Consider the following 19,393-nt stretch of genomic DNA (forward strand, 5'->3'; position numbering starts at 1 on the left):
AGATTGGCGGGGAGGGTGGGAGAAGGTCCCCTGCCTCTGTCTAAGAGTTATATACAATATTTTGAGAAACTTGTCTGAAAAAGACAATGACCAATCAGAACAGATGCTGGTCACAGCAACAGAGCAGAGTTCTGCTTTGCCAGGTTTGTATCCTGTGGTTTCTGAATCTTGATATGGTCCTGGAGGAATATGGAAGAGGAGTGAGGGAGAACACAATAGTGAAGGGGTGGGTGGGAGTTTCACCTGGAGGGCATAAGCAGTGGCTATTAATGCACAGATGTGAAAGTATTTCAATTCCCTACACAGTGGAATACCAATCCTAACCCTTATCCAGGTATCCAGGCTCCACACCAGTCCGTCCAAGTACACCCAGTCTCCCTGTCTGGTGAGGGGCATGGGACACAAACCAAAACTATTTTCAAAAGGTGAAATAACATTAAGATGAAACTGCAGCTCCCAATTTTCCATAAATATAGCTTCTCCCAGGAGAGTGGCCCACCAGGCATGCCTTCACTAGTCACGTTGGATGGCCAGTGGCTTTGGGAGGGTAAGAGCACCATAGCAATATTCAAGTCCAGCACTTCTCAAAGTGTGGTCCCCAGATTAGTGTTTGCCTGTGAAACGTTTGTCAACACTTATCTGTGATGAAATAAGAGACCTGAGACTGAATATAAATCAATCATGTGACTAAGTACACATGTTTATTTCATCTGATTGTTTTTTTCCAAGGAAGGGAGCACTGTGATTGTGCTTATTTCTATTCTGGTACAAGTTTCCTGTATCTTTGCAGCAACCGATGAATCAACAGTTCAGGGACCAGACAGTTTGTGTAGTACTGCTCCAGAATAAGCTCCCCAACAAGGCCTCGGCTTTGAACAATGCAAAAGGAATATTTTGGGAGTCAACTCTCTGGGATCTGAATCTCAATTCTGCCACTTCTTATCCCAATGACCATGTTCAAGTTATGTAACATCTTTGAATTCAAGTTCTTCCTTAAAATGAGAAAATATTATATATCACTTAAGTGTTTCTATGAATATTAAATGAGATATAATGTGCACATGTGCTATACAGATGCACAGAGTAGATGCTCCATAAATGTGAATTTCAGGCATTTTTTTCTACATGCACTATTACACACACGGGCCTAGAAATCTGTATAAATCACATTTATACATAACATATAAATGTATGTTATGTCCTTAAAACCTAAAAATAGAGTTACCATATGATCCAGTGATCCCAATCCTGGGCATATATCTGGAGGAAACTCTATTTTGAAAAGATACATGCACCCCAGTGTTCTTGGAAGAACTATTTACAATAGCCAAGACATTGGAAGCTACCTAAATGTCCATTGACAGGTGACTGAATAAAGAAAACGTGAAATATATACATACATGTATATATATATATATATATATATATATATATATATATATATATAGGAATATTACTCAGTCCCAAAAAAGAATGAAATATTGCCATTTGCAGCAACATGAATGGACCTAGAGACTGTCATACTAAGTGAAGGAAGTCAGAAAGAGAAAGACAAATACCATGTGATATCACTTATATATAGAATTTTTTTAAATGATACAATTGAACTTACTTACAAAACAGAAATAGACTCACAGAAATAGAAAACAAACTTGTAGTTACCAAAGGGGAAAGGTGGAGAAAGGATAAATTAGGAGTTTGGGATTAACAGATACATACTACTACATATAAAATAGATAACCAACAAGGGCCTACTGTATAGGTAGGTATAGTACACTGAACTATAGTCATTATCTTGTAATAATCTATAAGGGAAAAGAATCTGAAAAAATATTATATATATATAAAGTGATTTAGTTATATATAACTGAATCACTTTGCTGTACACCTGAAAATAACACAACTTTGTAAATCAACTATACTTTAATTTTTAAAAATGTATGTACGTATACATATATAAATGTCACTCATCTTTGATCAATTTTCATTTTCTTTCTTCTTTATTTTCTTCCAATTTAACCTGGTCAATCTGATGTGGATAAAAAACAAAGAGGCAAAGTATTGAGCACTGGCATTCAAGAGAAGCTAGAGCTTTTATCCATCTACATAAGTAAAGTTTCGAATGAACTGAGAGAGAAGAATCATATTCCTGGTGTACAGAAACACCTCAGAGATATTGCAGGTCCAGTTCAGACCACTGCAAAAAAGTGAATATCAAGATAAAGTGAATCATACAAATTATTTTGTTTCCCAGTGCATATAAAAGTTATGTTTAGGGCTTCCCTGGTGGCGCAGTGGTTGAGAATCTGCCTGCTAACGCAGGGGACACGGGTTCGGGCCCTGGTCTGGGAGGATCCCACATGCCACGGAGCAACTAGGCCCGTGAGCCATAACTACTGAGCCTGCGTGTCTGGAGCCTGTGCTCCGCAACAGGAGAGGCCGCGATAGTGAGAGGCCCGCGCACCGCGGTGAAGAGTGGCCCCCTGCTTGCCCCAACTAGAGAAAGCCCTTGCACAGAAACGAAGACCCAACACAGCAAAAATAAATAAATAAATTAGTAAACTCCTACCCCTAACATCTCCTTTAAAAAAAAAAAAAAAAAAAAAGTTATGTTTACACTATAGTGTTGTCTATCATGTGTTTTGGGGGAGGTGAAATTTCTTCCTTACCCTTCTGGAGTTCTTTTGGTTGGTCTAATGATTAAATTGACACAGACAGACTAACAGGAGGGAAAAAAAAAGTTTGTATTCACAGAGGGCTCATGAAAATGGGACCCCTGAAAGTGACCAAAACGGGCTGTTTATGTGTCATTTTTAGACAAAGAAACAATTATTTGTGAAGATTTAAGAAAACAAAGGTGCTTCTACTTGGAGCATCAGACTAATCAAGACGTAACAAAGTTTGTTTACACAGTTTTCTTAGCCTTGAATTCCCTAATTCTGGTGATAAGGATGCTTTCTATACTCCTGGTATAGGGAAAATACCTTCACATGGGAGATTTATTTCCTGCTTTTAGGGAGAAAGACGGGGATCAGAGTGTTTTTTAGTATCTTTTTACCTCCACAGGGTGTTTCCCAAGTTACTCTAATTCAAAATAATCAATAAACCATTGAGTCATATTTTGGGGTGGCCTTCCCTGGGCCCCAACAGAGTGCAATGGCATTATGTCTTTAAAACACAAATGTGCATACCTTAATTTAAAAATAATTTATGCTAGAGAAATGCAAATAAAACTACAGTGAGGTACCACTTCACACCGGTTAGAATGGGCATCATCAGAAAATCTACAAACAACAAATGCTGGAGAGGGTGTGGAGAAAAGGGAACCCTCTTGCACTGTTGGTGGGAATGTAAATTGATATAGCCACTATGGAGAACAGTATGGAGGTTCCTTAAAAAACTAAAAATAGAATTACCACATGACCCAGCAATCCCACTACTGGGCATATATACCCAGAGAAAACCATAATTCAAAAAGACACATGAACCCCAGTGTTCACTGCAGCTCTATTTACAATAGCCAGGTCATGGAAGCAACCTAAATGCCCACTGACAGACGAATGGATAAAGAAGATGTGGTACCCATATACAATGGAATATTACTCAGCCATAAAAAAGAACGAAATTGGGACACTTGTAGAGACGTGGATGGACCTAGAGACTGTCATACAGAGTGAAGTAAGTCAGAAAGAGAAAAATAAATATCATATATTAACGCATATATGTGGAATCTCAAAAAATGGTACAGATGAACTGGTTTGCAGGGCAGAAATAGAGACACAGAGTAGAGAACAGCCATATGGACACCAAGGGGGGAAAGCGGGGTGGGGGTGGGGGGTGGGATGAACTGGGTGATTGGGATTGACATGGATACACTGATGGAGAAAACCAATATAAGCAGGAAGAGGGATTAATATCTATTAGGGCCTGAAGATTTATATGTGGCTAGAAGTTGATGTTATGATCCAAAAGATATCATATAACCAAAAGTAATATAACAACTTTATTTTCAATTCAGCAAATGAAGCCTGATCAAATGCAGAGAAAAATCATCATTCAGGGCTTAAAAGAAATGAGATTGCTGTGTAAAACTCTCATATTGAGTCAATCAGTAAATTAAGAAATAATGGTTAATTTTAGAATGTTTTAACTGAAAAATCAGTAAGAAAATTTTATTGACAGCATTGGATTATTAATACAATTAACCTTAAGGGAATAAAAAAAAGATTATGTCTTCATCCTTCTAGAACTTCACTCTGTTTTTCAGCAAATGACACCCACCCAATTGCAAATATATTTGAAAAGCTGATATGTGCAAATGTTGTTTTTTTAAAACATGTACGTAATGAGAATGCATGGAGAGATTTGTTTCTTTGGTGAATTTTTTCAAGAAAATTCTTTTTGCTGTGTGCAAAGCATTGACAGAATCCGTTGTCCAAAGCTTCAAGTCTAGGCCCCAGACAGTTTGGCCTTGAATATGCCTCTTGACCCAGAGGCAGGCAGGAAGCGCCTAGTCCACTGATACTTGGAGATCTTTTTAGATGAAAATTAAGAAGCCACTCTCCTTCTATCCTGCTCACTGCCTAGAGTAGAGACTGACATTTTCTGCAGGGAATCCTCTCTTTCCTGTGGGTGTAAGTCTAAACAACTCTGGTTCTGCTCACCAGATAAAGGGAAGATGCTAAAACCACATCAATCCAAGAGCTGCCGAGCGGTGACTGCAAACGGTGTGCCTGTGGCTTTGTGATTCCCCAGGGTTCGCGTCTGTGTAGAAAGGCCTTCAGAATCCATGAGCAGAGAAGTAATAATAAGAGCAATAAAAACAGTAACAGAGCTGAACACCATCAGGCTGTAATTGCTCTGGCATCAGAGCAAACAGTCCTCCCGTCGGCCCATGCGGCTTTGATACCCAACTGCTCAGGAGGGAACAGCTGGAAATCCCAGCAAGCAGGCTACATGTTAGCAGACTTTGTTCACTTCAAACGGGGAGAAATGTTTTATTTTTAATGGAACTCTTCCTGTCAGTCTTGTCTTCTTCCTTCCTGCCTCCAAACTCCTACAGCCATCTCGTTCTTGCATGAGGGGGAGTGTTCAGGTTACAGCCCGTTGATGGCAAAAGAACTGGGATGTGTCCTCAGGCAGAGAGACTTACAAGTTCAAGATGCAGCAGCAAGTAGCAGGAGATAGGCGCGTGCTGCTGAAATTCCAAAGAGAAGGCGGTGGATGCCATACTCAGGAGAGAGAACACATACTAGGCATGTAGCTGAGGATATATACCACATCCACCACCTTCAGGACTAGATCACAGAGTCCTGGACTTCAGCAGGGTCTTATTTTAAGAAAACTAAAAGTCTCCCTGCTTCAAATCATCTCCATTAATCTGACAATTACTCAGATGCCTCTTATAAATAACTTTAAAATAATATCCATTCATACATAAAATAACACCAAGTCTTAACATTGCTTATGAATGCCTCACTGCTATTTGGCCATTCAGTGGAGGTCTGGGGCTGACAGGAATGAGATACAGAGCAGGTCAATTCTGGAAAAAGAATCAGAAGTCTGGAAATCTTCAGGTTTTCTCTGAGCCTCTTGAGGGCAGGAGTTGGTAGGAGGGATTGGCAATAAACGAGGCAAGGAATTTTCTTCATTCAAAAAGAAAAATCCTGACTTCCTTCTGTCTTTATACACATTCTCCTTTGCTTTCTGTGTAATACAAACTGCCAACCTGGCCTGCTTGTACAAAAGGAACGTTACCATAACCCATTCATTGAATCCACACGATAGTTGCGATTACACCCCAAACACCCTCCTCCAGATTTATTCATTGAATGCAATGAACTAGGTAGATCTCATGACTTCTAGCTCTTATGCCATAGAAGTTCAAATCAGAAATATTCTGTGAAATATGTAAATTGATATTTTAATCTTTATTCAAAGGCAAGTCTTTTTCTAGTCGACGTTGGTAGTGCATTGGAAACTCGAATGAGGCTGGGACTTGGAGAGGGAGGTACAGAGCATTGCTTCCTTCCAACTCATTTACTGCTATTTTGGGTACCTCCAGTGTTAGACGCAAGGAAAGGTCATACAGGAGAAAGATCCAGCCTCATATGGTGGGTGCAGTTACCCTCTGATGTGGAGGCCATCTGGGGGCAGATGTACAATTGCTCTTCTTTGGATTTTCCTATCAGGGGGTCTTCTCACTTTCTTGACAGATAGCTCTCCATTCCAGGTGGCTGCTTGAGAGCCTGCTACACAGTCCCTAGAGAGCATTTCCTTTCCCACATGGTGGCTGGTGTTTCTTTACCATTCCGGATGGCTCAGCTGGATGTGGCCTGAGGCGGCCCTTTGCTGTCTACCTCTTGCACAAGCCACTCATCTCTGAGTGTCTCCCTCTTGCACAAGCCACTCATCTCTGAGGAAACACACATGCATCCTTTGCCCAGAGAAATGATCCCAACCTAACTGGGTCTCTGACTCACCATCAAATACAGTTATTCAGCATATTGCTTTTCCTCTAGATTATGGGAATACAACCCCAATGCACTATGACTCCCAAGCTCCAGGGGTCACATATCAGGCTATCCCAGTGATCTCAATGAAGCTACTCCTCCAGGCTTGAGGCAGGTAAGGGGAAATGGGGTGGAGTCCATGTGATTTTATCCAGATCAACTCTCTTTCTACTCTGGCCTCTTTCTACATTCTTGATCTGGCTAACGGGGTCAAAAGTCATGGATTGGATGGTAAATATTTCCTTTGAAAATTCCTATTTTTTTCAGCCACTCTTTTTAGTACTGGGTAGTATATATACCCGGAAACTTCAGAGGTAATTTTCACACCCAATTACACAATGGATCCACTCTAATACTTTGTATTTTCTATACAAGACTATAGAAAGGGCTTTGCACTGATTTTCCCAGTCTCTTGCACAAACTTATTTATAAAAAATGGAGTATTTAATGATGTTGAAGACCGCAGGCTCTGATCAAATGGAAGCAAGATTATGATTTTTCAGGATGACTAGACAAACAATTGCTTATCTCTATTCCTCTAGCCATTGACTAAATGATTGTGCAGACAAATCCCAGTCCACAAAGCACTTGTAGATGTAGCTCATTTTAATTCTCCTTTTACTCTCTTTATCTCATATAATAAAAGGTTGAGTTTTTAAAAAAACAATGATAATTGTGTGGACAAATATATGTGTAAATATTACATTTTAAAGCCTACATGCAATGACAATGTAGAGCACTTTGATCACCTCAAAGGAGAAGCCTTATTAATCATTCCCTTGGTTTCCAAACTAAGTTCCTTAGGTAGGACCAGCTCGTTCTTTCCCTACTCAGATAAACTGTGACCTTCTCGGGAAAGGGGTTATACCCTATGAATGTGTCTGTGCCTGGCTCCTCACTCAGACTCCGGGACTGATTAGACACTGATCAATATTTGCTGAGTAAAAAGTGAGGCTTCTACTGAATATCTTCTATCAGGCATTTTGCTGAGAACCTTCTAGGTATTATCTCCAATTCTCACCACAACCGCATAAACGATGGTGTTAACATTTCCATTTTACTACCAAGACTAGAGCATAGAGCAATCACATATCCAGCCAAAAATCACATAGCTGGTAGTAGCAGACCTGGGATTTCAACCCATAAAATTGTCTGACTCTGAAGCCAAGTGTAACAACAACAATACCTTTCATGGTCAATTTAGGTATTAGGTTCTTCATTGATAGAAACACTGTAGGATTGCAACCGAGCAGGACCCTGTGGGGTCTTCCTGGGACAGACCACCCCCATGTCCTCTGCCTGCCTCTTGTCTATAGAGAAACTTTAGCCAAAGAGAAAATTCAATCAGAGAAGTAAGAAAATGCAAAAACAAAGGAAAATAGTCAAACAAGACAAAATAATAACAGTTTAGTCATTAAACAAAGTAAATAACCCTTAGTTCCTCCTCAAGGGCTACAGATAACATTCGGAGCCATATCCTGTGAGCTGTTTTGTAGATACTGAAACCCTGTCCCCAACCCCCAGTGGAAGAAGTTAACTACATGATGACCAACCTGTAGCCATGATATAACAACTGGCCTCAAGGAAATGGGAACAAACTGACCTTGGAACTGAAGACTAACTGTACTTAAAACAATCAAGATGACACTGATCAGACTAACATGTGACCCAACTTCAAGATGACTGTTAGAGCCAACTGTGCTGTTCTGCACGTGGCCCCCTCCCTCTGCCTGTGCACCCCTGACACTCCCCTTTAAAAGCTCTTGCCCGCTGATTGGCAGTTAGGAGTTGGTTCTTGGACACAAGTCCACCTTCTCCCCAGGTTGCTGGCCTCCTGAATAAAGTAACCTTTCCCTTCCTACCAACACTTGTCTCTCAAGTATGGACTTTCCAGCAGTGAGCAGCCGAACCTGAGTTTGGTAACAAGGTGTGTTCCTGTTGGGTTCATTCATTGATTCGTTTGTTCATTCACTGTTTACTCTTTTAGACCTTCATCATACTGTTAGTGAGCACTGTGGTAGATTATTCAGGGCCCAATCCCACACAATAAAGTTACTTATTGTCAGCTTAGGCATAGGCTTGAGATCTCTTTTACCAGAAGGTCTGTAACCCTAATGTATCCCTTCCTACTTAGACACTGCGAAAATAATAAGAAAAATGCTATAAAATAGTCAGTGAAAAAAAGAGCAGTCTTCCTGTGAAATGATGTCTGCAAGACATGCAGTTTTGAGGTGAAATATGAAATTTCTGCCTAATAGAGTAAGAATTAGATGTCAAGACGGAGGCAAGATGTGTATTCTCTCTTTGGAGGGAGGTTTAAGGGAGAGGGTGGGGGATGGCATACTCTTTTGGTCAGCCCAGTCTCCAACAACTGTACAATCTGGCTCCCAGATGCCTCACTGCAGGTTGCAGCTACACGCTCTACATCTCAGCAAGCATCCATCCAGTTGGAAAAATAAAAGGCTGTTTTTCCTTACTTAGAGCCATCTTCAGTGTCTACCACCAACTACTTTGGAGCTTTCAGCTACCCTAGCTACTGAGGACAGAGAAAACAGGAAGCCCTCTCACCATGAGCACGGCCTTGCATGAAGCTATTGGTGACTATTTCCCCACCTCCTGCTCCAGTCTCTCTTCCTATATGTTGAAGTGGGGTGCAGTGCAAGGCATAGTAGGCTCAAATCTGACTTTTCTTAGTAAGCCCTGGGAACTTATCTGCTCAAGGGGGGCTTTTTTTTTTTTTTTGAATATGGAGTATGGAATGACTTGTACTGCAATCTGCTAGCTCCAATTCTCAGAAGAAAGTCCCAATCAAAATTCTGTTACACTAGCAATAAGAAGACCTGGATTATAATTCTGGTCCCATCAAAACCTTCCTGTGTGATTTGAGGCATTTCTACTTTCTCTTTAGACTTCAGTTACCACATTTGTAAGATACAGCTGGAAGTTGAGTTCTAATGGCCAATTCTAATACTCCTCCCCGTTCTAGCATTCCATGAGTCACCTCGCCCTGCCCACATGGAAAATTGCTCTCCTTAGTGTTTCTATGACCACATTTAAAAAATCAAACCCCAAACCCATGGCAAAATGATTAGATTATTAGTGGGGGTGATAAGGCAAAAGTCAGAAATATACTTCAGCCTATGACCTCTATCTATGGAGTTTCTGTAACCACACACCCACATAAGAACCTAATACCTAAATTCTGTAACCACACACCCACATAAGCTTTGAATTAAACAACCCTGGATAAGGTCAAGACTTATGATTCAAGGTAAGAGTAAGTCTACAAATGAGAAACACTGACTAGAACCAAATTCCAGGAGGCCTCAAGAGTTATAGTTATAAAATGGGACTCATAATCTCATTTTGTGAGAAGCTGTAAAAACTCAAATGAGATAAGAATAATTAGTGATAGAAGCATCTGGGATATTATTGAATCATATTATTTAGTCCAGGATCAGAACAGACCAATAGAGATGTCAGTATACGTTAGTCAGTAAAAACAAAAACAAAACAAAAAAACACTACTAGGGCTCATTCAGACTTAAGAAATGCTAAGATTTAACAGTAATTCATTCAAAAATGTATAGTAAATTCCTTCCCAGTGCCAGACATTATTACATTGTTCTCAGGCTGAGGACACAGCCCCTCCCCCCTCAGGGAACCTGGTATAGAGAAGTTATGTTAATAATTGTTCTATTATAGTTTTGAAAGTGCTGTGACCAAAAAGCGCAGAATGCTATGAGAATACATTAAAGGGACTCTAATCCAACCTGGATAATTATACTGATCATGTTCTCTTATATATATAAATATACTATATGACATATATATAAATATAAATATACTATAGACATATATATGCTATTTACATTTATAAACTAGATAGATACATAGATAGATAGATAGATAGATAGGTAGAATGATAGAAATTACATAGAAATAGTAATAGTGATAAAGTTTAATCTTAAACAATTCTAAAGAAGGTTAAGGTAAGATTATCTCTGAACCCCCAATAACCAGGTCCCCTGACCCTACGCCCAGGATGCTTCCCACCAGGACATCATAGCTGCTAGCTCACTGGAGGCCTTTGCTCCCTATTTCCCTTTGTGTTATATGCCCCAGGTCACTGGCCCATTTTATAAACCCAGAAGTAGGAGATTTAACAAAGATGTGTTTTTTTCTATGATATGAAGTCCAGGTCACCAACTTCAGTTTGGGCAGAACAAGACCACACACAGATGACACTGTGCTTACCCATATATAATGGAGTATTTCTGGAGGAAACTATTAACCATGAATCTGAAAAAGTGACCTCCATTTAGCAATAACACCAAGTCTTTCCTTGGCATTTTTATATCCTACTGTTAGTCACTTTTCCAACCCATGGGGCAATGGATTTCCACTCTAAATGTCACCTCTAGTCAATACGTATATATATATATATATATATATATATATATATATATATATATATATACACACACACACACACACACACACACACCATATTTTATGCATCTCAGTAGCTTTACACAGGCATTGTGGTTCTGCCCTGAGGCTGGCTATAAATAAATTGACAGTCTGGTTTCCTACAAATGCTGTCAGAGAAGGTTCTTGTTGAATACTAATCACAAAGTCTCATGAAATGAGAGAAGCTTGTGTCAAGAAGCAGGAAGAAACCAGCATTTACTGAGGCTGGAAAACCAATTGGCCAGAGGAACTCAGTTGGCCTTTGGGGCTTGTACAGTTGGCCTTTGGGGCTTGTGCAGTTGGCCTTTGGGGCTTGTGCAGTTGGCTGTGTCCTAGCTCAGTTTCCCTTTCTCGAAATACTTCTGGGGACCAGAGAAAAGGCTGCCTAGGCCTTAGCGGAAGGGCTAGGATGGATAGTTGAGCATATCAGCAAAAGAAATCAAACTGATAAATGAGGAAGGTGAGGGTCTCAGAAGCAGCAACAGTCGGTATGAGAGGAACCAAGTGATCTTCAAAAGAAATAAGTTAAGGTTCAGGGAACCAACAAAAACTAGCAGAAAAATACCCAAACTCATCAAACAAAGACCTCCGTGACTTGAGCTATTACACTGAAAGTGCAAAAACGGGCCAGGCACCAAGCTTCGTGCTCTGTACGATATTCCACTACTTCTCTTAGTTGTATCTATAATATATAACACGATATGCATGATCTATTATACATTATATATGATGTATAACACATTACATAACATATATTTATATTTATAGCAGCCCAATGGGGGTAAGCATTTTGTCCCCATTTTATGGATGCTCAGGAAGGTGAACCAACTTGCCCATTATTTGAATTGTCCCCTCATCTTTCTGCCATATCATACTTCGGGCCTATAGGAATCTCTTGCTCCAGTCACACGACACCTAAGCCATAGGTTCCTCATGATGTTTATCCCAACCCGAGCCCCAGCTCCCTACTCAATGACCTCTCCTCCTAACTGTCCAAATTGTACACCTTCTTGCAGTATTTCCTGACCACTACAAGGTAACAGTGACTTTCCCTCTCGCCAGGAACAAGAATGACCATCACAGCAGCAGCAACTGCATTTCTTGAATATCTAAGAACACAAGTGCCCTTTCTAACTTTCCAAATGGTGTATGTTCTTTTTCTCAATATATATATGGACTTGATGGTAAGAGAGCACCTCCTAAAAGTTAGATGTGTCCAGAATTGTACACAGTATAAGATGCTTCACAAATACGGGCGGGGAAGAAGAGGAGGAAAAAGGAAAAAAAAAAAAAAAAAGAAGGGAAAATACTGATTATGTACCTCTCAATGTTAGTTTGAAGAAACTTAAACATTCTTTATTTTAATGTTTGTATATTTTCCACTGAATACTTACTAGTGAAGATGTAATTGCCCATATTGGTACTTAGAATCCAGCGTCAGTTGGCTACTCTGGTTTCTGTCTTCCAAATGTGTACTTAGTTATGCTCCAACTGCTGGGAAACAGTGGGAGGGCAAGCTGCTGATAGGTGCTCACAGTTCAAAGAAATATGAAAGGAAGGTTTGTTTGCATTCTCTGAACACCTGTACCTGCTGGCTCATGATTTTCCCAGGGAAGAATGCATTTCAGAGTTTGGGATCAGCCCCAGATTCGTCCCACCGGATACATTCGGAATGACTGTCAATTGATCCAATAAGCCCTTGCCTCTGCACCCTGCCTGCACCTTCCCTTATGGATGAATGCATCACCTCTCCTGGTAGACTGTTAGTGGGAGTTTTGGTTAACACAAGCCACCGTCAACTGCTTTACTATAATGCTGCTCTGAAAAGGAAAAGCTGTTGAAAAGATGTTACATTCCAACAGAGCAAAACCAGAGGAAAGAGAGTCGAGAGTGGCAATCTCTTGGTGCCTGTGGCTATATGAAGCTCCTGTCTGATTTTGATGGTTACTGGCATCATTAGTCAAGGGAAGGCTGTGTGTAAAGTTTATTTCTCCATGGCTGCCTGACTTGGCAGGGCCAGGTCATCAGGAAAGCCCTACCATGAAGGGGACCAGGAGGTCAAAGACCACTGCCCACCCCCACCCCCCACCCAAAGGAGAGCTGCAGTGACACCTAGAGGAGAAGGCTTGAAATGGAAGGGGTCACCAAAAAGTTACCCTGACCCATACCATCTCCTACCCTCTAAAAATGTAAGTGGGTCCTACAGTGAAAGCAAAAAAAAAAAAAAGCCAATACAAAACCAAAACTAAAACCCTATGATGTGCTCTATAAAGCCTTGATCAGGGTCCTGGGACTAATGAACACCAAACATCATAAGCTATTTCTTTTCAAGTAAGAAACGCTAAATACAAGATCATGGGAAGCCAGCCCACCGATATGTTTTCGTTTGTTTTTTGGCCCACACATTTCTTTCCTAAATGAAATTACTCACCCATGTAATAAAAATTTGAAGACTTTACATTAAAATAGATATTTATCTTATATATTTGAAAAACAGGAAGATCTGAAAATGCATGTCTGCTTGCCAACAATTTGGTTGAGCTGTTGGCAGAGGGCTGGAGACTGCAAGAAAGGCATATATCTAGATGACCAAAGACCCCTACACAACATTTCCCCTCTCCCCTCCTTTTCACTCATTCATGTCATCTACTTGGCCCCTAGAGACATCTGAGCTGTGGCTCCGAAGAAAATGTTGGCGTTTGGATTATCAGCAAAACCCAGCAGTCATTCTGCCAATGATAAAATTTTCCCTATGAAAGGACTAATATTCTAACTGTGGTTTCCTCTTACCTCCGCTTTGGGACAAGCTTTTTATCAAACAGCTCACATTTATCGGTTCTAATCTGTTTTCATTTATAGCATAGACTAATTGCAGCTCCCTCATAAAGTAAGAGTTGGGAAATGCAGCTGAAAAAAAACTAAGCTCCAGGATTTAGTTTTGTTTTGCGTTCTGTCTCTGGGAACCTCAGACACTGTCTGGTTCTGGCCCAAGGTGATGGCACTTATTCATCTGCAGCTGATGACCATCAAAAGGGAAAATCGGGCTTCCCTGGTGGCGCAGTGGTTGAGAGTCCGCCTGCCGATGCAGGGGACACGGGTTTGTGCCCCGGTCCGGGAAGATCCCACATGCCGTGGAGCGGCTGGGCCCGTGAGCCATGGCCGCTGAGCCTGCGCGTCCGGAGCCTGTGCTCCGCAACGGGAGAGGCCACAGCAGTGAGAGGCCCGCGCACCGCAAAAAAAAAAAAAAAAAAGGGAAAATCAACCTGATGAAAGAAGTGTTTTAAATTAGTTCCTCCTCCCTCATACTCGATATGCCAGCATGCGTCTCTTCCATCTGGGAACCCAGACACCCCGTGGTCACTAGGGGAGCAGCAGAGGAAGGGTGAATCAACCCATTAGGGACAATAAGGTTAAAACCTTGGCACTTTTATTAGCTTTGATTTGTGTTGCTTCCAGGGCTCAAGTGCAGGGTTTATAAAAAAGAAGCAAGCAGTTAGAGATTGTGTACTGCTCCTCGCTATGTTTTATATCCGATGTCTGTAAAAGTTTTATTGGATTATTGGTAGGGTGTTTATTTGCCTCAACACCAAAAGTCCTGCTAGGCCTTGAGAATAATATAGAGAGAAGGGGCTTTGTGATATTACAGAATGTGGGAACAAGTGGTAGGTGGCAACGCTCTGGGTGGCAGGGAAAGGAGAAATGAGCAGTCGCTAAAGTGCACTGTGTATGGACCATAATTTAAGATGAGGTCACTGAACAGACGTGGAGGGAGCCCACCAAGCCAGCGCTAACTATTCCTTATTTGTGAATCATGGACCCCTGGGATATTTGTGATGATTTAAGTCATTTGGTTTGCAATTGAGGGGGATTATGGAAGGAGCATGTGAAAAGGCCACTTGGCAATATTCCAATTGGTTGATGGGGTAACGAGCCTTTAATAAAAATAAAATGAAAATACATTCTCATGGATAAACTTTTGTAGGCTCTACACCAAGGATTCTCTACCTCAGCACTTTTGACATGTGGGCTGGAAAATTCTTTGTTGTGAGGACTGTCCTGTACATTGCAAGGTGTTTAGCAACATCTCTGGCCTCCACCTGCTAGATGCCAGTAATATGCCTACCTAGTGAGGACAGCCCCAAATGTCTCTAGATAGGGCCAAATGTCCTTGGCGTTGAAGAGTCGGGTGAGGGGCAAAATTTTATCCTGTTTAGACTTCTGCTTTACACAAACTAAAGTGTGTGTGTGTGTGTGCGTGCGCACATGCTGGGGAGATTTAATGCAGTTACTCATAAAATTCAGAGAGAAAACTCCAAACACAAGAATTATAATTAATTCCCTCAAAATGAGTCTCAGAATGGGGTCCCAGAAATTAAAGTTGGGAGATTTTTGAGAAAGGAAAGCAAATAAGCAGTCAATAGAGCGCTAGCTGTAGGTAAATCTTACCCCCAAAAAGGCTTCCATCTACAACCTGAGCTGTGAAATACGAAGCACTTACACTGCATCCCAGGGTGTTTACATTGATCCCGAGACAACATCTTTCTAGAAGTTCTAAGCCAAGAAGGATAAAAACCTCCAGTAGCCAGAAAACGTTTTTGTTTTTGTTTTCATTTTGCCTTACAACATTAAAGCTTGGTTCATATCTTCAGATCTTCAACAACAACAAAATTAAGAGGCAGAGTCCCTTATGTTTCTCTGTAAGAACCACAGAAGTGGGCATTGATTTTGTCCCCTTTTTCACTAAGTGGAGTATGTCACAGCTACTAAAATCTCCCGGGTTGCTTGAGTTGAACAAGACACGTGGGGAAACTGGTTTCCTCTAAATATTTTCTGTCTATCTTTTGACTCAAAATAACATTTAAACTGGAAGTGCACTTTGGTTTAAGCACAGGTGTCCAAGTTACTCTTATGGCAGAGGTTTCTCTTTTATCATATCGGGGAAAAAATGGGGAAAGATAGTGAAGATCAGCCATTTGTTAGACTATCTCACACAATGAAACTGTTCTAAGCAATTAGAGTACAACTGAGTCAGAGAATGTCAATTTCCATGAAGGTGTCTACGAAATTCTCCAAATGTGATCCATGTAGAGCCCACACCAGAGCCATGGGATGACACTGGTTAAAAATAAATAATCCCGGGCCCCACCACCAGATCCACCAAATCAGGAACCCCAACGCTGTGGTCTGGTGAGATGCATTTTTATCAAGATAATTTTATGCTCATTAAAATGTGAAAGCTACTTAATTGGGTTGTAGGTTGGAGGAACATAGGAAAGATAGGAAAGGGAGTCTTGAAGATACTTGAGTGAATAATACCAGAATTTCCTTCTCAGAAGCAAGCCGATTTGAGGATTTGAACGAAGAAGTGCTAGGGGATTCACTAACTACAAGGTTTTTCAAGAATCACTGCTCTGCCAATGAACTGTGAAGTCAATGAAATCCGCAAATCTGACTTACTTGGGATTTATCCTTGTCAGATAGCAGTATGGGTAAGACTAACGGAAGCCTACAGAAAATTAGATGACACCTGTATTCAGAATCCAAGATGAGGGGACTTGGGAAAGAAGAATCCAGATAGTGTGCTGATCTACACGCCTGCCAATCTGTGACTCAATGTTAATTATTGGTGGGCCACAAATCTGAACTTTACAGGCATCTTGCCTTAGAGTTTTTAAATTCAGGTGGTTTTTTTCTTTGCCCTTTTTAAAGTAGTGGCTTTTTGTTTTGCTTTTGTTTTCAGATAATCTCATGTGGAATAAAGAGAAACAAGAAACAGGATGCTCAAGCTGGAAAAAAGGTATGTTGCCTTTTCATACTCTGGGGAGGCTGCAATTCATCTGTTTCCAAACATCTCATAATGACATTGGTTTACAGAAAGTTAATTCCCTTTCATAATTATTCTAGCTAAAGGTATTACCTCCATGGTGTCAGAGACCCAGGTTCTCAATAACATAAATGCATGTAGCGTCCATTGTCAAGGTTATGGTCCCAGACGACTGGCACATGCCCTGCACATTCATTTGATTGTCCAGAGATGCTCACATGGCCATCCTTAATTAGAAGGAAGCTGGCAAACAGTTTTTATTTCTGTGGCTGTGTACCAAGCTCAAAGTGGGAGAAGGGATTCTATTACTATTAAAGAATGGGAGAATATTTGAGGAAAACTAGCAGTCTTTTTCACAAAACTCAATGCCCTCAAAAGAGAAATTGTACATATACTCTAGCTCAGCGGTCCCCAACCTTTGTGGCACCACGGACCAGTTTCGTGGAAGACAATTTTTTCCATGGGGTGGGGGTGGGGGTTGGTTCAGGCGGTAATGTGAGCGATGGGGAGAGGCAGATGAAGCTTCGCTGGCTCACCTGCCGCTCATCTCCTGCTGTGCGGCTTGGTTCCTAACAGGCTGTGGACCGGTACCAATCTGTGGCCCGGGGGTTGGGGACCCCTGCTCTAGTCTATTGGGAAACCAGAGTACGTTAAAATGCCCATGAAAAAAATGTTGAAAAAACACAATCCAGAATAATTTTTGTAATTTTTAAAAATCTGACATATACTGTACATTAAAAAGATAGAAGGAAATGTAACAAAGTGTCAATTTTCTGAATATACCTATTTTTCCTTATCGAGTCTAAATCCTATGACCAACCATTATAATCACTCACTTGTAGATGTTTTCAGCTCTGCTTTCCTTACCATCTCTTCCCCACCTGCTTCCTTCCAAGTCACTGAATATAGGAAGGGAAAACACATCACCCTTCTGTCCGGTATCACTTTCAACTCACGACCAAAACGTTCATGAGTGCTGAAATGCTGCCAAATTTAGAGTATGTTTCTCTTGCCCATTTATTCCTTCAGACTCCTGTTGAACCATTTCTCACCTTTTCCTTTTACCTGAAACTTCCAACAAGTCTTCCCAGAACATCCTCATTCACAGCTGATAATCTTTCTACCAATTTCACTGACAAAATGGAAGCAATCAAAGGCGATCTTCCAAAAATCCTCAGGATCCCTTCTACCCATCTTCAAGAATCTATTTTCATGCACGTTGCTTTCCTTGTGTTACTATGAATAAACTCTCCATGACCCTGCCTCATGCTAATCCCTCCATGGATGCATTAGATTCCCTGTCTTCACCCCCATGCAAAGACATCCATCCAACGATTCTTGCCCCCTCTTCTACATTCTCAGTTTCTCTTTACTAGATCATTCCTATCAGCATAAAAATTATATTATTACTCTGTCTTAAAAAATAAAAATTTCGGACTTCCCTGGTGGCGCAGTGGTTAAGAATCCACCTGCCAATGCAGGGGACACGGGTTTGAGCCCTGGTCCGGGAAGATCCCACATGCCGTGGAGCAACTAAGCCCATGAGCCACAACTACTGAAGCCAGCGTGCTTAGAGCCCGTGGTCTGCAACAAGAGAAGCCACCACAATAAGAAGCTCGCACACTGCAACGAAGAGTAGCCCCCGCTCACCGCAACTAGAGAAAGCCCGCGCACAGCAACGAAGACCCAATGCAGCCAAAAATAAATAAATAAAATAAATAATTTTTATAAATAAATAAATAAATAAATAAAAATAAAAGATTTCTTGGTGTCACCTTAAAAAACAAAAAAGGCCCCAGACTATGCTCCCATTTTTCTATTCCTCTTTGCAACAAAACTCCAATTCCTATTTTATTCTAGCAACCCCATCACTCTACCAAACCCCCTCCAGTCACTCTGGCCACCTTAGCGTTCCTCAGGAATTCCGGACATGCTCTCACCACTGCACTGACTCTTCTTCTTTCTGGAATGTTCTTCCATCACATATCTGCATGTCTCACTATCCCATATCTTCAAATCATCAACCAAATATCACCTTCTCAACAATACCCCCCACCTACTTCTCCCCAGATAATCCCAAACCCTCTTTCCCTTCACTTATTTTAATAACATTTATCACCTTTATATAATCAATGATTCATATATTACACATATTCATGTATATAATATACAATGTATATTGAAAATTGAACAAGTTATAATGTCAGCTGCATGAGAATAAGGATTTTTTTCTATTTTGTTCATTGATGCAGTTTTGACCCTTAAAACAATGGCTGGCATATAGTTAGGGAATTAACAAATATGAGACATGGGTGATATTTTTGTAATGTTTTCGTATTTTAAATATTTTCTACTTTACAAATTATCTTTAATGCGTCATTATGTTATCTATATAGTGAAAAAAATGGCATATTGACATTGAGATATTTAAATTCTTAGTTTTACTTCTAGCTCAATCAAATAGACTTTTAATATTAGATAAATCAATTAACTTATCTCACTTAGTTTTTATTTTTTAATTTTATTTATTTATTTATTTATTTGCGGTACGTGGGCCTCTCACTGTTGTGGTCTCTACCGTTGC

At 40.6% G+C, this 19,393-nt stretch overlaps 1 protein-coding gene across 3 annotated transcripts in view; it reads right to left on the reverse strand.

The window, feature by feature from the left end:
- The window catches only part of AGBL1 (AGBL carboxypeptidase 1), a gene marked incomplete at its 5' end in the record, with an annotated part of 833,738 nt that overhangs the window by 272,247 nt on the left and 542,098 nt on the right, over window positions 1–19,393 (reverse strand). The window lies entirely within an intron of this gene.

The sequence above is a fragment of the Stenella coeruleoalba genome, assembly GCF_951394435.1.
Source record: "Stenella coeruleoalba genome assembly, chromosome: 2".
NCBI lineage: Eukaryota > Metazoa > Chordata > Mammalia > Artiodactyla > Delphinidae > Stenella > Stenella coeruleoalba.